This window comes from Panicum virgatum, chromosome 2K (assembly GCF_016808335.1).
Source record: "Panicum virgatum strain AP13 chromosome 2K, P.virgatum_v5, whole genome shotgun sequence".
Classification (NCBI taxonomy): domain Eukaryota; kingdom Viridiplantae; phylum Streptophyta; class Magnoliopsida; order Poales; family Poaceae; genus Panicum; species Panicum virgatum.
This window is the reverse complement of record NC_053137.1, coordinates 939,551-952,280: the sequence shown is the minus strand read 5'-3', so window position 1 is coordinate 952,280 and position 12,730 is coordinate 939,551. Positions and strand designations below refer to the sequence as shown.

Genomic DNA, 12,730 nt, shown 5'->3' with positions numbered 1-12,730 from the left:
GAGCAAAGAATAGGAAAGGGGTTGGAAAAGATTAGGGTTTGAGTAAAAGGGTAAAAGAGATTGTTTTGATTCGATTGTGATTAGAAAACCCTCGATCAGCCGCAGCCTTTATATTTATAGGCCGGGGAGGATGCACCCCTTCCAAATCGGGTTACAATAGGACTCTACACGAAAAACCCTAACCCTATTCGGATTACAAGCCCAGACCGGTCGGCCTCGGTTATTGTCAATTTTGGCCTCCAACACATGCCCCCTGCCTTTTTGGTGAGCTATGCAAGCCAAAAAGCAAATACCTAAACATGCTCTAAGAATACAGAATTACAAATCCAGCACTGGTCTGAAAATAATGCTAAGGGCGATATCCAAATACGCGTCTTCATCTTCAAGCGTTTTGCCAAACACTTGGGTAGTATTTCTTCAAGTACCTTCCATTCAGCGCCCTGGGTAGACGTTCTCCTTGCAGCGTCTCCACCATATAAGAATTCCTGAAGATAACCTTGACAATCTTGTATGGACCTTCCCAACATGGCGACCACTTGCCAAACTTATTGCTCTTTATCCCAAGAGGCAGAATTGTCTTCCAAACCAACTCACAAACATTAAAAGATTTAGCTCTTACCTTCTTGTTGTAAGCTCTAGCCACCTGAAGCTTGTCCTTCTCAATTTCCTTCAAAGCTTGCAACCGCTTGTCGCTTACTTCATCAATATTATTCATCATCAAGTCATGATAATCAACAGCAGAAAAATCATTTTGTTTAGCCAATCTATAAGCGCCCAGATTTACCTCAATGGGTAAAATGGCCTCTTGACCATAAACAAGCTCAAAAGGAGTAAAGGAGTAACTTTAGTAGCACCATATCTAGATATACGATGAGCCCATAATGCTTTGGATAAAACCTCATGCCACCTCCTAGTAGTCTCTTCTATTTTTTTCTTGATGAGCCTTATCAAAATTTTGTTACTAGACTCGGCCTGACCATTGGCCTGAGCATAATATGGAGATAAATTGAGTATCTTAATTTTATTAGATTCGGCAAATTCTCGTACCTCCTTTGAAATAAATGACGAACCTTGATCCGTTGTCAAAGTCTGAGAAATGCCAAATCTATGAATAATATGCTCCGTAATGAACTCAATTACTTCTCTATGTGTCATATTCTTCAAAAGTACCGCTTTGGTCCATTTAGTAAAATAATCCGTTGCCACCAACACGAAGCGATGCCCCTTTGAAGAAGGAGGGTTAATTTGACCAATGAAATCCAAACCCCATCCTCTGAATGGCCAAGTCTTAATAATAGGATGCAATAACACAGCGGGCACCAACTAAATATCGCTAAACCGCTGACATTCTTCACATCCTTTATAATATCTAAAGCAATCCGAAATCATACTTGGCCAATAAAAACCGGCTCTCCTAAGCAACCACTTCATTTTAGGAGCCGATTGATGTGTACCACAGATGCCTTCATGCACTTCTCCCATAGCAACGCGGGTCTGATCGGTACCCAAACACTTGAGAAGAGCATCATCGGCGGTTCGACGATAAAGCTCATCGTCAATCAAAATATATTTAAATGCCAAACGCCGAATATTTCTTTCTCCACCACGACCAGGGTCCTTTAAATATGATATGATAGGCACCCTCCAATCTTGCACTTCGGCCTCAACCCTTTGAGTAGAATTTTTGGCCGAATTGCTATTCATGCCGCCCTCAGCGGTCAGACCGGTCTCCTGACTAGTCAGACCGGTCGGAGCGGTCAGACCGGTCTCAGCGACCGGTCGGACCGGTTCGTCCAGAACCAGTGACTCGGCTTTAATCCACATCGGCTTTCTAATGTTGAAATATTTCTTCGTCACATTATAGCATGCTTGTTGAGCCAAAGCATTAGCCTTTTCATTATCTTCTCTCAAAATTTGTCGAATTACAAATTCATCGAAGCAAGAGATAATATCAAGACATTTATCAAGATATGCATTTAAAACTCCATTGTAATATTGGCATACCTTGGATACTTGCTGCACCACCAGAAGTGAATCACCAAAGGTTTCAACATGCTTCACGCCCATGGATTGCAAAAACTCCAAGCCAAATAGAAGTGCTTCATATTCAACTTGATTGTTTGTGCAAAATTCTTCCAATCGGTTTGATAATTCAAAAACAGCACCACTTGGAGAGATGAGAACATTGCCAATGCCAACTCCTCGCCCATCATCAGAAACCGATCCATCAAAGTATAATTTCCATGGTGTGCAAGTAATATAGCCGACTTCCAAATCATATTCATCATTAATCCGATGTTCAACAATAATATCTGCTACAATTTTGTCTTCTACGGATTTCAAAGACTCATAGGACAAATCATATTCTATAAGTGCATAAGCCCATTTGCCGATTCTCCCACTCAAAATCGGCTTTTGCAACATATGCTTAATAACGTAGGCTTGACAAGTAACTATGCATGTGCTAGATAACAAATAATGTCTCAACTTGTGTAAGGATCACCGGGGTGTCCGACCCTAAAGGGGGAGGGGGTGAATAGGGTCGCTAATCGCTTTCTAACTTAGGGCTCAATCTATTTGCATAAGATAAACCTAACACGTCCTACACATGCTAGTTATGACTAAGGTTTATCTATGCTACTCTCTACTTACCCCTAAAAGACTTGCACCCTATAGCCAATCCTAATCAAACTAACTAGGAAAGTAAAGGCACGCAAGAAAGAGTAAATGCGGAAATGTAATATGGTAAGTAAAGAGGTAAAGGAGAGAATATGCAAACTCCCATGAAGACACCAAGACACACGATTTAACGTGGTTCGGTTAGGACACCAAGTCCCTCCCTACGTCCACGGCCACTTATCCAACAAGAACAAGTGTGATGCCGAGTCTCTTCGCTTGATCACTGTCTTGCGTTCGCCACCAAGGCTCCCGGTAAGCAAAGGCTAAGTGGCGCCAAGTCACCGAGACAAGGCCACCGCCACCGTCACTCTCAAAGCGTCACCAACGGCACCGTCTTCACTATTGGAGCTTCTCATCAAGAGGGGTCTCCTTCCCCGCACAAAGTGTCGTTGCCTCTCCACACCAAGTCGGAGGATCACACGACGAGTACACGATTGCTTGCCGCAGCAAGACTTTGCTCAAGGGAGGTCTCGCAAGAACTATTCCCTATTACAAGCACTAAGCCTACTCTCGCAAGAGTGCTTAAGCTTATATGATGTACAATGAAGCTCTATGGTGGTTGGAGATGTTCTTCAAGTGTAGTAGACTTCTCTATCTCTTCAGCAACTCCAGCACACCCAAATGAGGCGTGGGGTGGCATATATATATAGCCCAACCCCTTAAACTAGCCGTTGGAGGAAAGCTGACAGAAAAAGCTCGTAACGCCGGTTAATGCGACGCTCCTCCAATAGCCATCGTCGGTTCAACCGGTGAATGTAATCTGCCCACTTGAAAAACTAGCCGTTAGTTGTACGGGCAATTAACCGACGTATCGTCTGTTTAACCGGTGAATGTAACTGTCCCATGATTCCTGAAAAACTAACTCTCTGGACAATTACACCGACGTTCACTTTGCCTTCATCACCGGTTTAACCGGTGCCTGTAAAACTCCTGCTGCTTCTTCGGCCTTCAAGTCCATTACACCGTTGAGTGTAAAACACCCAACACCAGTTAATCTTGTGCCAAACCCTAGCTCACAGCTTCTGTGTTCATTGCACCGATGAGTGCAATTTCCTCATCATCGGTTTAACCGGAGATAGCAAATTGTCTTTGTTTTGATCTTTTCGACTTGGATTTCTTCACGGTCTCTTTAATTCTTGTCCTTTGGACCGAAGAGGTTTCTTCACGGTTTAACACTTGGATTTCTTCACGATCTGTTTAACCGAAGCGGAACCCTCGTAGGGGTGGCCCTTCGGGCCTAGCTACGCCTATCTTCTCTTTGTCATCACTTGAACCTAAAAGCTTGAGAATGGTCATCTTAACAATCATATTAGTCCAAGTGTTGTGTTATCTATATCAATCACCAAAACATTATATTGAAATATGGCATTAGAGGCCATTTTCGCTACAACTTGGTACAAGCATAGTATAATGATAAGCACAATTTTTCAATAAATGTATACCTCGTTTCCGCATCAATGAGTCGTCGGCTCAAATAAGTAATAATTTACTCCTTCCCTTCGGTCTGTTGAGCCAAAATAACACCAATAATTTTATCTTCTGCAGCCACATAAAGCCTGAAAGGAACCCCTCTCCTAGGCGTCTTAAGCACCGGCGGCAAAGACAAATAATTCTTAATCTTCTCAAATGACTCTTGTTGTTCTGCCCCCCAAGTAAATTCGGCTTCATCTTTTAACCGAAGAATAGGAGTAAAAGAATCAATCTTCCCGAACAAGTTAAATATAAATCTTCTCAAATAATTCACCTTGCCCAAGAATTTCTGCAAATCTTTCTTACAAATCGGAGCCTCAACACGCTTCATGGCTTCAACTCACTTTGGATCAATCTCTATGCCTTTCTCATGAATAATAAAGCCCAAGAACTTCCCAGCCGATACTCCAAAAGCACATTTGAGTGGATTCATCTTCAAACCATACCGACGCATTCTTTCAAGAGCCAACCTTAAATCAGCCAAATGATTACCTAAACCGGCCGATTTAATCACAATATCATCAATATAAACTTTTAATATAACACCAAGTAAATCATGGAAGATTAAATTCATAGCCCTTTGATAAGTAGCACCAGAATTTTTCAAACCAAAAGTCATGACAACCCATTGAAACAAACCGATAAATCCCGGACATCTAAAGGCCATTTTAGACATATCTTCTTCGGCCATAAATATTTGATTGTAACCAGCATTACCATCAAGAAAACTAATAACACGATGTCCGGAAGCTTTATTAATCAACATATCGGCAATAGGCATAGGATATTCATCTTTAGGAGTAGCTTTATTAAGATTTTTGAAATCAATGCACGCTCTAATCTTACCCGAATCTTTCTTCTCAACGGGCACAATATTAGAGATCCACTCCGCATATCGACAAGACCGAATAAATTCAATTTCTAGTAAGCGATTAATTTCTTCTTTAATTCGGTCATTCATTGCAGGATTAAGTCGCCTAGCAGGTTGTTTATAAGGTCTAAAACCGGCCTTAGTTGGCAGCCGATGCTCAACAAAATCACAACTTAAGCCAGGCATTTCAGAATAACTCCATGCAAATCAATCCACGTACTCTTTCAATAACTTTATTAAGTCGGCTTTATATTCGGCCGATAAATTTGCATCTACAAAAGTCGGCCTAGAAACGCTACCATCTCAAATATCTTTCTTTTCTAAAGGATCAGCCGACGTAAACCTCTGGCCTAATTTATCCATGTCTTCAGTGTCTTCAATGGCCTCACACATATCGTTCATCCGCGACCGATAGTGCTCAATCCTTTCCATCAACCAGTCTGCATCAGACCGGTCAGACCAGTTAAACTGACCGGTCTGACCAGTCAGCTCTGCGTGCCAATCTGACTGGTCTGGACATCCGGTCTGACCGGTCTCGCCTGAGTTGCTTGCTGCACTCATTTTATTTGCAATAATGCAGTCGATTATCCATCGGTTTTAGAGTAGCAGGCACGAACCCATCCTTGGTGCAACTGATCAGCTCGAAATTAGACAAATCCAACCCCGAGTGACACTTGATATCATCATGCACACCAAGAGTGTTGGAATCGGCGGTTGCAATGAAGGATGAAGTGTCGCCATGGACTACCTCAATCTCATCGCCGATCCACTGAATAAGAATTTGATGCAAGGTAGAAGGCACACATTGATTGGCATGAATCAAATCACGTCCAAGTATCAAGCTAAAATTACCTTGCACCTTGGAGACGAAGAAGGCTGTTGCTAACGTCTTGCTCCCCACGGTCAACTCCATGGAAGCCACCCCTTTAGCACCAATAGGGTCGCCTCCACCCACACCGCTGACCGTCATGTTCGTCTTGATCAGCTCTTCATCCGTCCCTCCAAGCTTCTTGTATAATGAATAGAACATCAAATTTACAATTGCCCCTCCATCAACAAGCATACGAGAAATCGGCCTTCCATTGATATGACCTCTCATGTAAAGGGCCTTCAAATGATTGTCCGATTCCATAGGCTTCTGGAATACGGCCTCACGTGGCCCGAAGTCCAGATGAGCTGCCTCCTCTTCCTCCAAAACAACGTAGTATTCTTCGGAGAAACACACAACATTTATCTCCATGTTGCTGCGCTCTGGAGAAGCCTCATAATCTACCAATTCCTCATCACCTAAAGCTGCAGGAACTGCTGGAACTTCATCGGGTGAAGCCGAAGTAGTTGCTTCGGCTATCTACTCAACCGGCCTGGCCGGTTGCACCTGGCGGTCAGACCGGTCCTCTGCACCGGTCAGACCGGTCACCTGGAGCGGTTTGACCAGTCCTGTTGACTGCACAGTGTGCTTGGCTCGCCACTCTTTTCCTTGAGGAACCATTGGCCGATATTTATTGAAGTGCTCATCCCTGAGCTTTTCGGCCTCTTGCTCCTTCTGCTCCTGGCGCCTCAAACGCTGCAACCTTCTCTTCTGTGAGTGGCTTAAACCTGGCGGGCACCATCTAGGTTGATTATATTTGCTCGCCGAGCCACTGCTGCTGGCCTCATGATCATTGGCCAACATATGCTTCTGGGAATCAGTTTGAGCCAATTTGCCAAACACCATCGGCTTCTTTCCAACATCCTTGACCACCACATTCACATCACCGATTTTCACAACATCACCGGCGGTGGTCTTCCCAGAATCCACTTGCATGGGCTGCACATCCTCCTCCTTCTTTTTGACACGGTATTCTTGACTTGGAGGATGAGATTGGACCGGCCTCTGTTGAGACCGGTCTGACTAGTCAGGCTAGACTGGTCTGACCGGTGCAGCATGTTGCTGCTGACTAGATTGGCGTGGGCCCAATCGATCATGCACCGGCGTTCTAGAGCCTTCCCCTTGATAATGTGGTGGATATGGTATTGGGAAGCATTGCATCTAGACTCCTTCGTGTTCCCACACCGGATTTGTAGCATTTGATGCCGGAGGCATCCATGGCATAGTAGCATATGCTTTTTGGGGTGGGAACACGGTAACGACATCACCTTTGCACTTGTTGGGCCCTTCCCTAATTGGAGACCACCTCGACGCGGGGGTGACCAAGATCTCTTTTTTAATGGCCGATCTTGTTGAGCGGCCTTCGAGTACTTATTCAGAAGCTGGCCAAAGGTTGGTTTCTGAGCAACAATCCTTCCCTGGACCTTTGGCACATTCTGTTTCCAAGTCCCCTCTTCCGGGCGCTTGGGCTTGAAAGTTCTTGGTCGTCCCTAGGGCTGACTGGTCTGACCAGTTGGCAAAACCGGTCTGACCGGTCGGTCCTGGACAACAGGCCGACTTGCAGCATCAGAAGAACTCTCTTGCCCCCCGGGCACTTTAGCTTTGACAGTAATTTTTATTAGCTCCTTTCCATCAGGAGCCTTTTGCAGAACCACCTCCCTGGCCAGAATCTTGTCATAGACATTTTTTGGCCTTGTTTCACCAATCACCACATTTTTGCCTTTGGCCCCTTCGGCTTGCTCCGGCCAAATCAGCACCTTTGCATTGCTCAGATCGATGGTATGGGTGTTGGTGTGAACAGGAAATGGTGTCTTATCAACCTTCATCTCAAGAAAAATCAAACGTCCTTCGTTCATGGCCGATTGAACCTGGCGACGGAATACATTGCAATCGTTAGTCGCATGAGAATGAGAGTTATGAAATTTACAATATGCTCACCGCTTCAACTCTTCAAGCGGTGGTATGACATGATTAATCTTAATATGTCCCAAACGTAACAATTCATCAAAAATACGATCACATTTGGAGACATCAAATATAAATTTCATCTCTTCTTTCCGACCCTTTTGAGTCGGCTTAAGTGATGCACAAGAACAAGATTTGGCCGATGATGGCCAAACAAATTCAGCGGTGTAGACCTCATTATCCTCATCGGCTGAAGAATCAGAATCATATTCAACAATATGAGTATTAGACCGATGAGGCTTATATGCTTCTTTGGAATTTTTAATTTTATACTATTGGTTCATTGCCCGAAGTTGCAAAGCATTAAGATTAAAGTAATCAAACCCTTCGAGCTTTTCTTTCAAATATGAGTGCAAACCATTAAGAGCAACATCTACCAAATCCTTATCGGAAATCGACAAAATGAAGCATTGGTTTTTCACCTCTTTAAACCTCTTGAAGTAATCGGATACCGATTCATCTCTAGTTTGTTTAATCGATGTCAAATCTATCAATTTTGCTTCATTATCCCGACTATAAAAGTGATCATGAAATTTTTGTTCTAATTGGTTCTAAGAGCAGACCGAATTTGGGGGTAATGCAAAAAATCAAGAAAAAGCAGTTCCAGTTAATGATAAAGAAAATAAACGCACTCGCAAAGAGTTACAAGAACTAGCTTCACCCAATTGAGCCACATATTGGCTTATGTGCTCCCAAGTTGACCGATTATCGTCCTCACTAAATTTAATGAAATCGGGAACGCGCCACCCCGTACGATAAGGAACCAAATCATAAGTATCGGGGTACGGTCTTTGATACAACCGATTTCTACCAGGATTTATACCCAACTGACTAAGTTTGGTACCAAGCAAAGTATTTAAATCCGCTCTCATCCTAGCAAGATCGGCTTCATAGTTCCCGCTACTAGATGTTTGGGCATTTGTCGCTAGACGATTAGTTGCTGGTTCAGTAGTACTCATCGTCTGTGTAGCATGATGGGGATTACTTTTTGTCAAATCATCCCAAACATCTTGTGGCATAGCGGGTGGGAAAGGAGGTTCGCCGTAAGATTTGGTGGTATACGGCGGCATGAAACCCTCCTACTCATCTGTTCGGCCAGGAGCAGCCGAACTTGAAATTGGCGCAAGCGCCGGAGCAAACGCCGAGCCCATCACCATGGTACCGATCTGAGGGACCGGTCTGACCGCACCTGCCGCCGAGGCAGCGGTCTGACCGGTCGTTGCGACCCAACTGACCGGTTCGGCCGTGGTTGGCCGAACGGCGCCTGGCGGTGATGACTGCCCAACGAAATAATTCGGTGACATCCCAAATTCCACACTAACTGTAGATGTAGGAGCTGCCGAACTAGGGGTAAGATCTTTAGTAGAGTATGCAGTATTTATAGTCTTACCCTTCTCCATCCTATCCATACACTCAGATAGATCAATCAGAGTGTTTTGCGTGGATAGTTGCGCGTCATTGATCTTCTTCCCAAGATCAGATAATAACATGTTGTATAGATCTTGAGGGGGAGAACTTACATTGACGACTTGAGGAGCAGGCAGTGTAGAGGATTGGGTCCCCGGCATGACAAACTTTTCCTTCTCGACCACCCCTTGCCTGGTCTTCCCATAGCATGCAAGCATCTTCGCCCTAATCTCCTCGTTCTGCCGCTTCAAATCGGCTTCGAACTTCTGGTGTTGCTCATCAGATAGATCTTCATAAGTGACATTGATAGCATTCAACGGATCTACCTTGGAAGCATCTCCTATTTCACCGGTCATTGTAACCGACGTAGATTGCTTCTTCTTCCCCAGCGGAGTCGTCAAAAAGTATGTTGACGCTAATATGGTCAACACACCGGTGTGCTAGAATGCGCGGATCGCAAACGATCTTCACCACCGGACTTCAGACAGGACCGGTCAGACCGCCCCCTCCAACCAGTCAGACCGGTTGGACGCAGAAACTCGCGAAAACCTAAAACCTCAAGCTCGGAGGGACCCCGTCGGAGCTTGAAGATCTAGGGTTGCCTTGAGGTCAGCAGGCCACTCAAGACGCCCTTGAACGCCGTAGAGACGAGCAAAGAACAGCAAAGGGGTTGAAAAAGATTAGGGTTTGAGTAAAAGAGTAAAAGAGATTGTTTTGATTCGATTGTGGTTAGAAAATCCTCAATCGGCCGCAGCCTTTATATTTTTAGGCCGGGGAGGACGTACCCCTTCCAAATCGGGTTACAATAGAACTCTACACGAAAAACCCTAACCCTACTCGGATTACAGACCCAGACCGATCTGACCCAACCGGTCAGACTGGACGGCCTCGGTTATTGCCAATTTTGGCCTCCAACAGGATGAATACCTGGAGTCCTGGGTTTTTTTTTTACGAGATAACCAGCTTCACAGAAAGCAGATGAGTTCAGATACAAGTACTGGAGGAGGGAGACTGGCGATGGAAATTGGCACTCGATAGTGGCCAGGCATCCAATCCAAGCCTGATTATCGAGGTCCTGTCCAGATCCTCCCCACTCGAATCTGGTTCTCGCCTCAGATTGACTCCGCCCTGAATCGAGTTGTCTACCTCATCCGCCCCAATCCTCCGCCGGAGCGCTGCTGCCGACGTCGACCCGTGACGAATCCTCCACCAAGAGCTGCCGCCATGCGCCGCTGCTTTGCCTAGCTAGCCAGTACAAGAAAGCGGCTATGCGTGGGCGTGGCGACGATGGCCGCAGAATTCTTTGCCGCAGGCGCCCGGCCCGGACATTTTTGCAAAAAGACTCCTGGTTTGATCGTGGCTATTAATTGTGATCCGAATGTTTTGAATACGAATTATGCAGAATGCCATCTGGTTATGGTTTTGTTCTCCGCACTTTTGTGTCGCCTGCCTCCAGTCACCTCCGCCTTCCATCCCGATCGAAAGAGCGGGACGGGGAAAAATGTAAATGGATAAGAGATGGATGGATATCACCAATATTGTATTTGTTTTCACATTTTCTATCAGATTCGGATGATTCAAACACGGATGGACTCGATATAAATACGAATACAAATAGATGTGTTGAATACGGAGTCGAAGCGAGCCGGATACAGATAATGTCGAACACTGATATATCTTCAGATATCGAGTAAAAGCAACATTTATTCATATCACATATATTGTAACATTCGAACACCATATGAGTTCAAAACTAGATTGTATTTAACAAAGCAAATTAACAAATGGTTATATAATATTTCTAATCTATCACATAGATAAGAGAGATTCGATTAAATGACATTCTAATTTGCTACAAAAACTTAGATTGGAGACACTTAATTATTATAACTTATTACATTATTGATATTTGAAAACCACTCGAACGATTTGTCTATTCCAGAGGACTAGAATCAAACTAAATCGTGATTGATTAACCAACTTAATACAGATGATTGATTAACCAACATTTATTCCACATGCTTAAATATGTAGGAGCAACCAAATTATTGCTAGAGTTCGAATCGCTATACTATATTTAGTTTTTTATTAAAATGGAACAAGTCTAATTATTGTTAGAGTTCAAATTTAGTTCTCGATCTAAAATAGGAATAAATAAGATCGAACTCCAATAGAGTATCAATGGATAGATTATATTTTTAGAAAAAATTTCTACTAATTTTATATTTTCCTAATTTGAAATAAATTAGTTATAAATTGTAGAAATTAAAGAAACCTTTTTATTTATCCAATAGAGTACCAACTGATAGATTATCTTTTTAGAAAATGTTGGTGCTAATTTTAAATTTCATATTATTGAAATTTGAAACGAATTGGTTATAAATTTTATAGATTTAATTAGTTTTTAATTAATATATATTTTGTATAATATAATTATCCGAGTCTAGTATCCGACTAGACTATTCGTAATCCGATCGGATATCCGATATCGATGGTTAATACTCTTCTCGTATCCGAATCCGCATGCGATATCTAGAAAAGAATAGCCGTATATCCAAAAATAATATCTGAATCACTACCCGAGCCCTTTAGGTCAGTTAGTCAGTCGAAAAATATACATACCATTTACATTCCTAGGCCAGCGCCACACCCGAACAACACCCGCCATCCTTAGGTTGGGCCCCACCTCAGACCTCACTTAGCAGCGAAGAACAAGCTGACCTCACTTAGCAGCGAAGAACAAGCTAGCTGGCGACCCGACCAGCCAACAGCTTGCGCAGAAAGGATGAAGCACCCCCTATTCGCACAATGATTAAGGCCCTGTTTGGTTCCACTATCGCACCTATCGCAAAAAAGAGAATCTTGCATGTATGAAGTACTAAACGAAGTTTATTTGCAAAACCTTTTCACGGATGAGTGTAACTTTTCGCGACGAATCTAATGACGGTAATTAATTGATAATTGATCCATCTTTTATACACATACAGGGTTTGTTTAATAATTTAATTTTGTAAAATAAGTTGTTGTCAAAACGACAGTAATTATGAAAGAGTGGGGAGATCTGATACAAATGATCCAAATTTTAATTGCTACTAGACGCTCCATCAACAGCAGCTAATGGCACACTTGCCAAAGTTTCCAAAATCAACTCACGCTTTACTAACACCAAAGGAGCTTACCCAATTCCCAAAACTAGTCAAAGTGACCAAGCTATAATTCATCCAAGACCACGGGCACGACTATTTGAATAGACTTTAAACTCTGCAAAGTAGTACACTTTACTCACAAGCTATAATTTCCATGGCTTCATTGTGATCTCTGCAGGGAGGCATACATGTTCTTGCTGACAAGCTCAACTCTCTAAGAGTCGAGGCTCTGCATCAACGCATCATCAAACTGAATAATCACAATCGAAATCTTCCTTACCTGTCCCAAGAATTTAGTGACCATCCGTTTGATCTTTTTGAACC

The 12,730-nt window shown here is 43.4% G+C and overlaps 1 protein-coding gene across 1 annotated transcript in view; it reads right to left on the bottom strand.

Moving 5' to 3' along the window:
* LOC120660299 (disease resistance protein RGA2-like) overlaps nucleotides 1-12,730 on the bottom strand; it is a 44,637-nt gene that overhangs the window by 21,562 nt on the left and 10,345 nt on the right. The window lies entirely within an intron of this gene.